This window comes from Somniosus microcephalus, chromosome 9, assembly GCF_052327205.1.
Source record: "Somniosus microcephalus isolate GS21.2 chromosome 9, FLI_Smic_1.0, whole genome shotgun sequence".
NCBI lineage: Eukaryota > Metazoa > Chordata > Chondrichthyes > Squaliformes > Somniosidae > Somniosus > Somniosus microcephalus.
In genome coordinates this window covers 40,697,467-40,711,173 of record NC_140995.1, presented here as the reverse complement: position 1 = coordinate 40,711,173, position 13,707 = coordinate 40,697,467, and positions in this window count along the sequence as shown.

Below are 13,707 nucleotides of genomic sequence, written 5' to 3'. Positions count from 1 at the left end.
CCCCCCAGTGTCAGTAAAAATCCCCCCCAGTGTCAGTAATAATCTCCCCCAGTGTCAGTAACAATCCCTGCCATGTCAGTAACAACCCCCCCCCCAGTGTCAGTAACAATCCCCCCTGTGGCAGTAACAATTCCCCCAGTGTCAGTAACAATCCCCCCATGTCAGTAACAATACCCCCAGCGTCAGTAACAATCCCCCCGTGTCAGTAACAATCCTCCCCAGTCTAAGTAACAATCCACCCCAGTGTCAGTAACAATCCCCCAGTGTCAGGAACAATCCCCCCGTGTCAGTAACAATCCCCCCCCAGTGTCCGAAACAATTCCACCCCAGTGTCAGTAACAATCACTCCCAGTGTCAGTAACAACCCCCCCAGTGTCAGTAACAATCCCCCCCACGTGTGAGCAACAAACCCCCTAGCCCAATGTTAGTAACAATTCCTCCCATGTCAGTCACAATCCCCCCCAGTGTCAGTAACGATCCCCCCCAGTATCAGTAACAGTCACCCCATGTCAGTAACAATCTCCCCCAGTGTCAGCAACAATCGCCTCCAGTATCAGTAACAACCCCCCCCCCCAGTGTCAGTAGCAATCCCCCTCAGTGTCAGTATCAATCCCTCCGCCAGAGTCAGTAACTATCCCCCCAGTGTCAGGAACAATCGCCCCACCAGAGTCAGTAACAATCCCCCCAGTCTCAGTAACAATCCCCCCAGTGTCAGTAACAATCCCCCGACCAGAGTCAGTAACAGAACCCCCAGTGTCAGTAACAATCCCCCCAGTGTCAGTAAACAATCCCCCCTATGTCAGTAACAACCCCCACAGTGTCAGTAACAATCCCCCCCATTGTCAGTAACAATCCCCCCCGTGGCAGTAACAATCCCCCCAGTGTCAGTAACAATCCACCGCAGTTTCAGTAACTATCTCCCCAGTGTCAGTACAATCTCCCCCAGTGTCAGTAACATTCCCCCCGTGTCAGTAATAATCCCCCCCCAGTGTCAGTAACAATCCCCCCCAGTGTCAGTAACAATCCCCCCGTGGCAGTAACAATCCCCCCAGTGTCAGTAACAATCCCCCCGTGTCAGCAACAATACCCCCAGCGTCAGTAACAATCTCCCCCAGTGTCAGTAACAATCCCCCCAGTGTCAGTAACAATCCCCCCAGTGTCAGTAACAATCCCCCCAGTGTCAGTAACAATCCCCCCATTTCAGTAACAATCCCCCCATTTCAGTAACAATCTCCCCCGTGTCAGTAACAAACCCCACCCGTGTCAGTAAGAATCCCTCCCAGTGTCAGTAAAAATCCCCCCCAGTGTCAGTAACAATCCCCCCCAGTGTCAGTAACATACCAACCCACTGTCAGTAACAATCCCCCAGTGTCAGTAACAATCCCCCCAGTGTCAGTAATAATCCCCCAGTGTCAGTAACAATCCCACCCAGCCCAGTGTCAGAAACAATCTCCCCAAGCCCACTGTCAGTAACAATCCCCCCGTATCAGTAACAACAACCCCCAGTGTCAGTAACAATCCCCCCCTGTGTCAGTAACAATCTCCCCCACTGTCAGTAACAATCTGCCCCCAGTGTCAGGATCAATCACCCCTCCCCAGCCCAGTGTCACAATCTCCCCCCAGTGTCAGTAACGATCCCCCCCAGTGTCAGTAACAATCCGTCCCCCGTGTCAGCAACAATCCCCCCCCAGTGTCAGTAACAATCCCCCAGTCAGTAAAAATCCCCCCCAGTGTCAGTAACAATCCCCCCAGTGTCAGTAACAATCCCCCCAGTGGTCAGTAACAAACCCCCCCAGTGTCAGTAACAATCCCACCCAGTGTCAGTAACAATCCCCCCAGTGTCAGTAACAATCCCCCCAGTGTCAGTAAAGGTCCCCCAATGTCAGTAACAATCCCTCCAGTGTCAGTAACCTTCCCCCCAAGTGTCAGTAACAATCCCGACCACTGTCAGTAAAATCCCCCCCAGTGTCAGTAACATTCCAACCCAGTGTCAGTAACAATCCCCTAGTGTCAGTTACAATCCCCCCAGTGTCAGCAACAATCGCCTCCAGTGTCAGTAACAATCCCCCCCCAGTGTCAGTAACAATCCCCCTCAGTGTCAGTATCAATCCCTCCACCAGAGTCAGTAACTATCCCCCCAGTGTCAGGAGCAATCGCCCCACCAGAGTCAGTAACAATCCCCCAGTCTCAGTAACAATCCCCCAGTGTCAGTAACAATCCCCGACTAGAGTCAGTAACAGTACCCCAGTGTCAGTAACAATCCCCCCAGTGTCATTAACAATCCCCCATGTCAGTAACAACCCCCCCCCAGTGTCAGTAACAATCCCTCCCAGTGTCAGTAACAATCCCCCCCGTGGCAGTAACAATCCCCCCAGTGTCAGTAACAATCCCACCGCAGTTTCAGTAACTATCTCCCCCAGTGTCAGTAACAATCTTCCCCAGTGTCAGTAACATTCCCCCCGTGTCAGTAACAATCCCCCCCCAGTGTCAGTAACAATCCCCCCCAGTGTCAGTAACAATCCCCCCCAGTGTCAGTAACAATCCCGCCCAGTATCAGTAACAATCCCGCCCAGTGTCAGTAACAATCCCCCCATGTCAGTAACAATCCCCCCATGTCAGTAACAATCCCCCCCAGTGTCAGCAACAATCCCCCCCAATGTCAGTAACAATCCCCCCCAGTGTCAGTAACAATCCCCCCCATGTCAGTAACAATACCCCCAGTTTCAGTAACAATCCCCCCCAGTGTCAGTAACAATCCCCCCAGTGTCAGTAACAATCCCACCCAGTGTCAGTAACAATCCCCCCAGTGTCAGTAACAATCCCCCCAGTGTCAGTAAAAGTCCCCCCGTGTCAGTAACAAACCCCCCCAGTGTCAGTAACAATCCCTCCCAGTGTCAGTAACCTTCCCCCCAAGTGTCAGTAACAATCCCGCCCACTGTCAGTAACAATCCCCCCCAGTGTCAGTAACATTCCAACCCAGTGTCAGTAACAATCCCCCTAGTGTCAGTTACAATCCCCCCCAGTGTCAGAAACAATCCCCCCAGTGTCAGTAACACTCACACTCAGCCCAGTGTCAGAAACAATCTCCCCAAGCCCACTGTCAGTAACAATTCCCCCATGTCAGTAACAATCCCCCCAGTGTCAGTAACAATCCCCCCCAGTGTCAGTAACAACCCTCCCCATGTCAGCAACAATCCCACCGCAGTTTCAGTAACAATCTCCCCCAGTATCAGTAACAATCTCCCCCAGTGTCAGTAACAATCCCCCCAGTGTCAGTAACAATCGCACCCAGCCCAGTGTCAGAAACAAACTCCCGAAGCCCACTGTCAGTAACAATCCCCCCGTGTCAGTAACAATCCCCCCCAGTGTCAGTAACAATCCCCCCAGTGTCAGTAACAACCCTCCCCGTGTCAGTAAAAATCCCACCGCAGTGTCAGTAACAATCTCCCCCAGTACCAGTAACAATCTCCCCCAGTGTCAGTAACAATCCCCCCGTGTCAGTAACAATCCTCCCCAGTGTCAGTAACAATCCCCCTGTGTCAGTAATAATCCCCCCCGTGTCAGTAACTATACCCCCAGCATCAGTAACAATCCCCCCGTGTCGGTAACAATCCTCCTCAGTGGCAGTAACAATCCCACCCAATGTCAGTAACAATCCCTCCCAGTGTCAGTTACAATCCCCCCAGTGTCAGTAACAATCCCCCCCAATGTCAGTAACAATCCCCCCAGTGTCAGTAACAATCCCCCCAGTGTCAGTAACAATCCCCCGCATGTCAGTAACAATCCCCCCAGTTTCAGTAACAGTACCCCCCAGCGTCAGTAACAATCTCCCCCCAGTGTCAGTAACAATCCCCCCCCAGTGTCAGTAACAATCCCCCCCAGTGTCAGTAACAATCCCCCCCCAGTGTAAGAAACAATCCCCCCCAGTGTCAGTAACGATCCCCCCCCAGTGTCAGGAACAATCACCCCATGTCAGTAACAATCTCCCCCAGTGTCAGTAACAATCGTCTCCAGTGTCAGTAACAATCCCCCCCAGTTTTCCGTAACAATCCCCCACAGTGTCAGTAACAATCCCCCCACCAGAGTCAGTAACAATCCTCCCCAGTGTAACAACCCTCCCCCGTGTTAGTAACAATCCCACCGCAGTGTCAGTAACAATCTCCCCCAGTGTCAGTAACAATCTCCCCCAGTGTCAGTAACAATCCCCACGTGTCAGTAACAACCCCCCCCAGTGTCAGTAACAATCCCCCCTGTGGCAGTAACAATCCCCCCAGTGTCAGTAACAATCCCCCATGTCAGTAACAAAACCCCCAGCGTCAGTAACAATCCCCCCCACTGTCAGTAACAATCCCCCCCCAGTGTCAGTAACAATCCCCCCCAGTGTCAGTAACAATCCCCCCATGTCAGTAACAATCCCCCAGTTTCAGTAACAATCCCCCCAGTGTCAGTAACAATCCCCCCCCAGTGTCAGTAACAATCCCCCCAGTGTCAGTAAAAATCCCCCCAGTGTCAGTAACAAACCCCCCCATTGTCAGTAACAATCCCTCCCAGTGTCAGTAATCATCCCCCCCAAGTGTCAGTAACAATCCCGCCCACTCTCAGTAACATTCCCCCGTGTCAGTAACATTCCAACCCAGTGTCAGTAACAATCCCCCCAGTGTCAGTTACAATTCCCCCAGTGTCAGTAACAATCCCCCCAGTGTCAGTAACAATCGCACCCAGCCCAGTGTCAGAAAGAAACTCCCGAAGCCCACTGTCAGTAACAATCCCCCCATGTCAGTAACAATCCCCCCCAGTGTCAGTAACAATCCCCCCCAGTGTCAGTAACAACCCTTCCCGTGTCAGTAACAATCCCACCGCAGTGTCAGTAACAATCTCCCCATGATCAGTAACAATCTCCCCCAGTGTCAGTAACAATCCCCCCAAGTCAGTAACAATCCTCCCCAGTGTCAGTAACAATCCCCCCGTGTCAGTAATAATCCACCCCGTGTCAGTAACTATACCCCCAGCATCAGTAACAATCCCACCGTGTCAGTAACAATACTCCTCAGTGGCAGTAACAATCCCACCCAGTGTCAGTAACAATCCCTCCCAGTGTCAGTAACAATTCCCCCCAGTGTCAGTAACAATCCCCCCAGTGTCAGTAACAATCCCCCCAGTTTCAGTCACAGTCCACCCCAGTGTCAGTAACAATCCCCCCCCAGTGTCAGTAACAATCCCCCCCTAGTGTCAGTAACAATCCCCCCCCAGTGTCAGTAACAATCCCCCCCAGTGTCAGTAACGATCACCCCCCAGTGTCAGGAACAATCACCCCATGTCAGTAACAATCTCCCCCAGTGCCAGTAACAATCGTCTCCAGCGTCAGTAACAATCCCCCCCAGTTTTCCGTAACAATCCCCCCCAGTGTCAGTAACAATCCCCCCACCAGAGTCAGTAACAATCCTGCCCAGTGTCGGTAACAACCCTCCCCCGTGTTAGTAACAATCCCACCGCAGTGTCAGTAACAAATTCCCCCAGTGTCAGTAACAATCTCCCCCAGTGTCAGTTACAATCCCCCCGAGTCAGTAACAAGCCCCCCAGTGTCAGTAACAATCCCCCCTGTGGCAGTAACAAACCCCCCAGTGTGAGTAACAATCCCCCCATGTCAGTAACAATACCCCCAGCGTCAGTAACAATCCCCCCCACTGTCAGTAACAATCCCCCCCAGTGTCAGTAACTATCTCCCCCAGTGTCAGTAACAATCCCCCCATGTCAGTAACAATCCCCCCAGTTTCAGTAACAATCCCCCCCAGTGCCAGTAACAATCCCTCCCCCAGTGTCAGTAATAATCCCCCCAGTGTCAGTAACAATCCCCCCCGTGTCAGTAACAACCCCCCCAGTGTCAGTAACAATCCCCCCTGTGGCAGTAACAATCCCCCCAGTGTCAGTAACATTCCCCCCATGTCAGTAACAATACCCCCAGTGTCAGTAACAATCCCCCCCGTGTCAGTAACAATCCTCCCCAGTGTCAGTAACAAACCTCCCCAGTGTCAGTAACAATCCCCCCCAGTGTCAGTAACAATCACCCCAGTGTCAGTAACAACCCCCCCCAGTGTCAGTAACAATCCCCCCCGCAGTGTCAGTAACAATTCCCCCCAGTGTCAGTAGCAATCACTCCCAGTGTCAGTAACAACCCCCCCAGAGTCAGTAACAATCCCCCCCACGTGTGAGTAACAAACCCCCTAGCCCAATGTTAGTAACAATTCCTCCCATGTCAGTAACAATCCCCCCCAGTGTCAGTAACGATCCCCCCCAGTATCAGTAACAGTTACCCCATGTCAGTAACAATCTCCCCCAGTGTCAGTAACAATCGCTTCCAGTGTCAGTAACAATCCCCCCCCAGTGTCAGTAACAATCCCCCGCAGTGTCAGTAACAATCCCCCCACCAGAGTCAGTAACAATCCCCCCCAGTTTCAGGAACAATCTCCCCACCAGAGTCAGTAACAATCCCCCCAGTCTCAGTAACAATCCCCCCAGTGTCAGTAACAATCCCCCCACCAGAGTCAGTAACAGTCCCCCCAGTGTCAGTAACAATCCCCCGCAGTGTCAGGAACAATCCCCCCTATGTCAGTAACAACCCCCCCCAGTGTCAGTAACAATCCCCCCCAGTGTCAGTAACAATCCCCCCAGTGTCAGTAACAATCCCCCCACCAGGGTCAGTAACAATCCCCCCCAGTGTCAGGAACAATCTCCCCACCAGAGTCAGTAACAATCCCCCGCAGTGTCAGTAACAATCCCCCCTATGTCAGTAACAACCCCCCCCCAGTGTCAGTAACAATCCCCCCCAGTGTCAGTAACAATCCCCCCCCGTGGCAGTAACAATCCCCCCAGTGTCAGTAACAATCCCACCGCAGTTTCAGTAACTATCTCCCCCAGTGTCAGTAACAATCTCCCCCAGTGTCAGTAACATTCCCCCCGTGTCAGTAACAATCCCCCCCCAGTGTCAGTAACAATCCCCCCCAGTGTCAGTAACAATCCCCCCCGTGGCAGTAACAATCCCCCCAGTGTCAGTAACAATCCCCCCGTGTCAGCAACAATACCCCCAGCGTCAGTAACAATCTCCCCCAGTGTCAGTAACAATCCCCCCCAGTGTCAGTAACAATCCCCACCAGTGTCAATAACAATCCCCCCCAGTGTCAGTAACAATCCCCCATGTCAGTAACAATCCCCCTGTTTCAGTAACAATCTCCCCCGTGTCAGTAACAAACCCCCCCGTGTCAGTAAGAATCCCTCCCAGTGTCAGTAACAGTCCCCCCCAGTGTCAGTAACAATCCCCCCGTGTCAGTAACAATCCCCCCACCAGAGTCAGTAACAGTCCCCCCAGTGTCAGTAACAATCCCCCGCAGTGTCAGTAACAATCCCCCCTATGTCAGTAACAACCCCCCCCCAGTGTCAGTAACAATACCCCCAGTGTCAGTAACAATCCCCCCACCAGAGTCAGTAACAATCCCCCCCAGTGTCAGGAACAATCTCCCCACCAGAGTCAGTAACAATCCCCCCAGTCTCAGTAACAATCCCCCCAGTGTCAGTAACAATCGCCTCACCAGAGTCAGTAACAGTCCCCCCAGTGTCAGTAACAATCCCCCGCAGTGTCAGTAACAATCCCCCCTATGTCAGTAACAACCCCCCCCCAGTGTCAGTAACAATCCCCCCCAGTGTCAGTAACAATCCCCCCCCGTGGCAGTAACAATCCCCCCAGTGTCAGTAACAATCCCCCCGTGTCAGCAACAATACCCCCAGCGTCAGTAACAATCTCCCCCAGTGTCAGTAACAATCCCCCCAGTGTCAGTAACAATCCCCCCCAGTGTCAATAACAATCCCCCCCAGTGTCAGTAACAATCCCCCATGTCAGTAACAATCCCCCTGTTTCAGTAACAATCTCCCCCGTGTCAGTAACAAACCCCCCCGTGTCAGTAAGAATCCCTCCCAGTGTCAGTAAAAATCCCGCCCAGTGTCAGTAACAATCCCCCCCAGTGTCAGTAACATACCAACCCAGTGTCAGTAATAATACACCCAGTGTCAGTAACAATCCCCCCCAGTGTCAGTAATAATCCCCCCAGTGTCAGTAACAATCCCACCCAGCCCAGTGTCAGAAACAATCTCCCCAAGCCCACTGTCAGTAACAATCCCCCCGTGTCAGTAACAACAACCCCCAGTGTCAGTAACAATCCCCCCCGTGTCAGTAACAATCTCCCCCACTGTCAGTAACAATCCGCCCCCAGTGTCAGGATCAATCGCCCCTCCCCAGCCCAGTGTCAGTAACGATCCCCCCCAGTGTCAGTAACAATCCGTCCCCCCATATCAGTAACAATCCCCCCCAGTGTCAGGAACAATCCCCCCCAGTGTCAGCAACAATCCCCCCCAATGTCAGTAACAATCCCCCCCAGTGTCAGTAACAATCCCCCCATGTAGAGTAGCAATACCCCCAGCTTAAGTAACAATCCCCCCAGTGTCAGTAACATACCAACCCAGTGTCAGTAACAATCCCCCATATGTCAGTAACAATCCCCCCCAGTGTCAGTAATAATCCCCCCAGTGTCAGTAACAATCCCACCCAGCCAAGTGTCAGAAACAATCTCCCCAAGCCCACACTCAGTAACAATCCCCCCGTATCAGTAACAACAACCCCCAGTGTCAGTAACAATCCCACCCGTGTCAGTAACAATCTCCCCGACTGTCAGTAACAATCTGCCCCCAGTGTCAGGATCAATCGCCCCTCGACAGCCCAGTGTCACAATCTCCCCCCAGTGTCAGTAACGATCCCCCCCAGTGTCAGTAACAATCCGCCCCCCCGTGTCAGTAACAATCCCCCCCCGTGGCAGTAACAATCCCCCCAGTGTCAGTAACAATCCCACCGCAGTTTCAGTAACTATCTCCCCCAGTGTCAGTAACAATCTCCCCCAGTGTCAGTAACATTCCCCCCGTGTCAGTAACAATCCCCCCCCAGTGTCAGTAACAATCCCCCCCAGTGTCAGTAACAATCCCCCCCGTGGCAGTAACAATCCCCCCAGTGTCAGTAACAATCCCCCCGTGTCAGCAACAATACCCCCAGCGTCAGTAACAATCTCCCCCAGTGTCAGTAACAATCCCCCCCAGTGTCAGTAACAATCCCCCCCAGTGTCAATAACAATCCCCCCCAGTGTCAGTAACAATCCCCCATGTCAGTAACAATCCCCCTGTTTCAGTAACAATCTCCCCCGTGTCAGTAACAAACCCCCCCGTGTCAGTAAGAATCCCTCCCAGTGTCAGTAACAGTCCCCCCCAGTGTCAGTAACAATCCCCCCGTGTCAGTAACAATCCCCCCACCAGAGTCAGTAACAGTCCCCCCAGTGTCAGTAACAATCCCCCGCAGTGTCAGTAACAATCCCCCCTATGTCAGTAACAACCCCCCCCCAGTGTCAGTAACAATACCCCCAGTGTCAGTAACAATCCCCCCACCAGAGTCAGTAACAATCCCCCCCAGTGTCAGGAACAATCTCCCCACCAGAGTCAGTAACAATCCCCCCAGTCTCAGTAACAATCCCCCCAGTGTCAGTAACAATCGCCTCACCAGAGTCAGTAACAGTCCCCCCAGTGTCAGTAACAATCCCCCGCAGTGTCAGTAACAATCCCCCCTATGTCAGTAACAACCCCCCCCCAGTGTCAGTAACAATCCCCCCCAGTGTCAGTAACAATCCCCCCCCGTGGCAGTAACAATCCCCCCAGTGTCAGTAACAATCCCCCCGTGTCAGCAACAATACCCCCAGCGTCAGTAACAATCTCCCCCAGTGTCAGTAACAATCCCCCCAGTGTCAGTAACAATCCCCCCCAGTGTCAATAACAATCCCCCCCAGTGTCAGTAACAATCCCCCATGTCAGTAACAATCCCCCTGTTTCAGTAACAATCTCCCCCGTGTCAGTAACAAACCCCCCCGTGTCAGTAAGAATCCCTCCCAGTGTCAGTAAAAATCCCCCCCAGTGTCAGTAACAATCCCCCCCAGTGTCAGTAACATACCAACCCAGTGTCAGTAATAATACACCCAGTGTCAGTAACAATCCCCCCCAGTGTCAGTAATAATCCCCCCAGTGTCAGTAACAATCCCACCCAGCCCAGTGTCAGAAACAATCTCCCCAAGCCCACTGTCAGTAACAATCCCCCCGTGTCAGTAACAACAACCCCCAGTGTCAGTAACAATCCCCCCCGTGTCAGTAACAATCTCCCCCACTGTCAGTAACAATCCGCCCCCAGTGTCAGGATCAATCGCCCCTCCCCAGCCCAGTGTCAGTAACGATCCCCCCCAGTGTCAGTAACAATCCGTCCCCCCATATCAGTAACAATCCCCCCCAGTGTCAGGAACAATCCCCCCCAGTGTCAGCAACAATCCCCCCCAATGTCAGTAACAATCCCCCCCAGTGTCAGTAACAATCCCCCCATGTAGAGTAGCAATACCCCCAGCTTAAGTAACAATCCCCCCAGTGTCAGTAACATACCAACCCAGTGTCAGTAACAATCCCCCATATGTCAGTAACAATCCCCCCCAGTGTCAGTAATAATCCCCCCAGTGTCAGTAACAATCCCACCCAGCCAAGTGTCAGAAACAATCTCCCCAAGCCCACACTCAGTAACAATCCCCCCGTATCAGTAACAACAACCCCCAGTGTCAGTAACAATCCCACCCGTGTCAGTAACAATCTCCCCGACTGTCAGTAACAATCTGCCCCCAGTGTCAGGATCAATCGCCCCTCGACAGCCCAGTGTCACAATCTCCCCCCAGTGTCAGTAACGATCCCCCCCAGTGTCAGTAACAATCCGCCCCCCCGTGTCAGCAACAATTCCCCCCCAGTGTCAGTAACAACCCCCCCCAGTGTCAGTAAAAATCCCCCCCAGTGTCAGTGACAATCCCCCCCAGTGTCAGTAACAATCCCCCCCAATGTCAGTAACAATCCCGCCCAGTGTCAGTAACAATCCCACCCAGTGTCAGTAACAATCCCCCCATGTCAGTAACAATCCCCCCATGTCAGTAACAATCCCCCCCAGTGTCAGTAACAATCCCCCCCAGTGTCAGCAACAATCCCCCCCAATGTCAGTAACAATCCCCCCCAGTGTCAGGAACAATCCCCCCCAGTGTCAGTAACAATCTGCCCCCAGTGTCAGGATCAATCGCCCCTCGCCAGCCCAGTGTCACAATCTCCCCCCAGTGTCAGTAATGATCCCCCCCAGTGTCAGTAACAATCCGCCCCCCCGTGTCAGCAACAATCCCCCCCAGTGTCAGTAACAACCCCCCCCAGTGTCAGTAACAATCCCCCCCCCAGTGTCAGTAACAATCCCCCCATGTCAGTAACAATCACCCAGTTTCAATAACAATCCCCCCCAGTGTCAGTAACAATCCCCCCCCAGTGTCAGTAACAATCCCCCCAGTGTCAGTAAAAATCCCCCCAGTGTCAGTAACAAACCCCCCCATTTTCAGTAACAATCCCTCCCAGTGTCAGTAATCATCCCCCCCAAGTGTCAGTAACAATCCCGCCCACTGTCAGTAACATTCCCCCGTGTCAGTAACATTCCAACCCAGTGTCAGTAACAATCCCCCCAGTGTCAGTTACAATTCCCCCAGTGTCAGTAACAATCCCCCCAGTGTCAGTAACAATCGCACCCAGCCCAGTGTCAGAAAGAAACTCCCGAAGCCCACTGTCAGTAACAATCCCCCCGTGTCAGTAACAATCCCCCCCAGTGTCAGTAACAATCCCCCCCAGTGTCAGTAACAACCCTCCCCGTGTCAGTAACAATCCCACAGCAGTGTCAGTAACAATCTCCCCCATGATCAGTAACAATCTCCCCCAGTGTCAGTAACAATCCCCCCATGTCAGTGACAATCCTCCCCAGTGTCAGTAACAATCCCCCCGTGTCAGTAATAATCCCCCCCGTGTCAGTAACTATACCCCCAGCATCAGTAACAATCCCCCCGTGTCAGTAACAATCCTCCTCAGTGGCAGTAACAATCCCACCCAGTGTCAGTAACAATCCCTCCCAGTGTCAGTAACAATTCCCCCCCGTGTCAGTAATAATCCCCCCCGTGTCAGTAACTATACCCCCAGCATCAGTAACAATCCCCCCGTGTCAGTAACAATCCTCCTCAGTGGCAGTAACAATCCCACCCAGTGTCAGTAACAATCCCCCCCAGTGTCAGTAACAATCCCCCCAGTTTCAGTAACAGTCCACCCCAGTGTCAGTAACAATCCCCCCCCAGTGTCAGTAACAATCCCCCCCAGTGTCAGTAACAATCCCCCCCAGTGTCAGTAACAATCCCCCCCAGTGTCAGTAACAATCCCCCCCCAGTGTCAGTAACAATCCCCCCCAGTGTCAGTAACGATCGCCCCCCAGTGTCAGGAACAATCACCCCATGTCAGAAACAATCTCCCCCAGTGTCAGTAACAATCCCCCCCCCGTGGCAGGAACAATCCCCCCAGTGTCAGTAACAATCCCACCGCAGTTTCAGTAACTATCTCCCCCAGTGTCAGTAACAATCTCCCCCAGTGTCAGTAACATTCCCCCCGTGTCAGTAACAATCCCCCCCCAGTGTCAGTAACAATCCCCCCCAGTGTCAGTAACAATCCCCCCCGTGGCAGTAACAATCCCCCCCAGTGTCAGTAACAATCCCCCCATGTCAGTAACAATCCCCCTGTTTCAGTAACAATCTCCCCCGTGTCAGTAACAAACCCCCCCGTGTCAGTAAGAATCCCTCCCAGTGTCAGTAAAAATCCCCCCCAGTGTCAGTATCAATCCCCCCCAGTGTCAGTAACATACCAACCCAGTGTCAGTAATAATCCCCCCAGTGTCAGTAACAATCCCCCCCAGTGTCAGTAATAATCCCCCCAGTGTCAGTAACAATCCCACCCAGCCCAGTGTCAGAAACAATCTCCCCAAGCCCACTGTCAGTAACAATCCCCCCGTGTCAGTAACAACAACCCCCAGTGTCAGTAACAATCCCCCCCGTGTCAGTAACAATCTCCCCCACTGTCAGTAACAATCCGCCCCCAGTGTCAGGATCAATCGCCCCTCCCCAGCCCAGTGTCAGTAACGATCCCCCCCAGTGTCAGTAACAATCCGTCCCCCCATGTCAGTAACAATCCCCCCCAGTGTCAGTAACAATCCCCCCCAGTGTCAGCAACAATCCCCCCAATGTCAGTAACAATCCCCCCCAGTGTCAGGAACAATCCCCCCATGTAGAGTAGCAATACCGCCAGTTTCAGTAACAATCCCCCCAGTGTCAGTAACAATCCCCCCAGTGTCAGTAACATACCAACCCAGTGTCAGTAACAATCGCCCATGTGTCAGTAACAATCCCCCCAGCGTCAGTAATAATCCCCCCAGTGTCAGTAACAATCCCACCCTGCCAAGTGTCAGAAACAATCTCCCCAAGCCCACTGTCAGTAACAATCCCCCCGTATCAGTAACAACAACCCCCAGTGTCAGTAACAATCCCCCCCGTGTCAGTAACAATCTCCCCGACTGTCAGTAACAATCTGCCCCCAGTGTCAGGATCAATCGCCCCTCCCCAGCCCAGTGTCACAATCTCCCCCCAGTGTCAGTAACGATCCCCCCCAGTGTCAGTAACAATCCGTCCCCCGTGTCAGCAAGAATCCCCCCCAGTGTCAGTAACAACCCCCCCCAGTGTCAGTAAAAATCCCCCC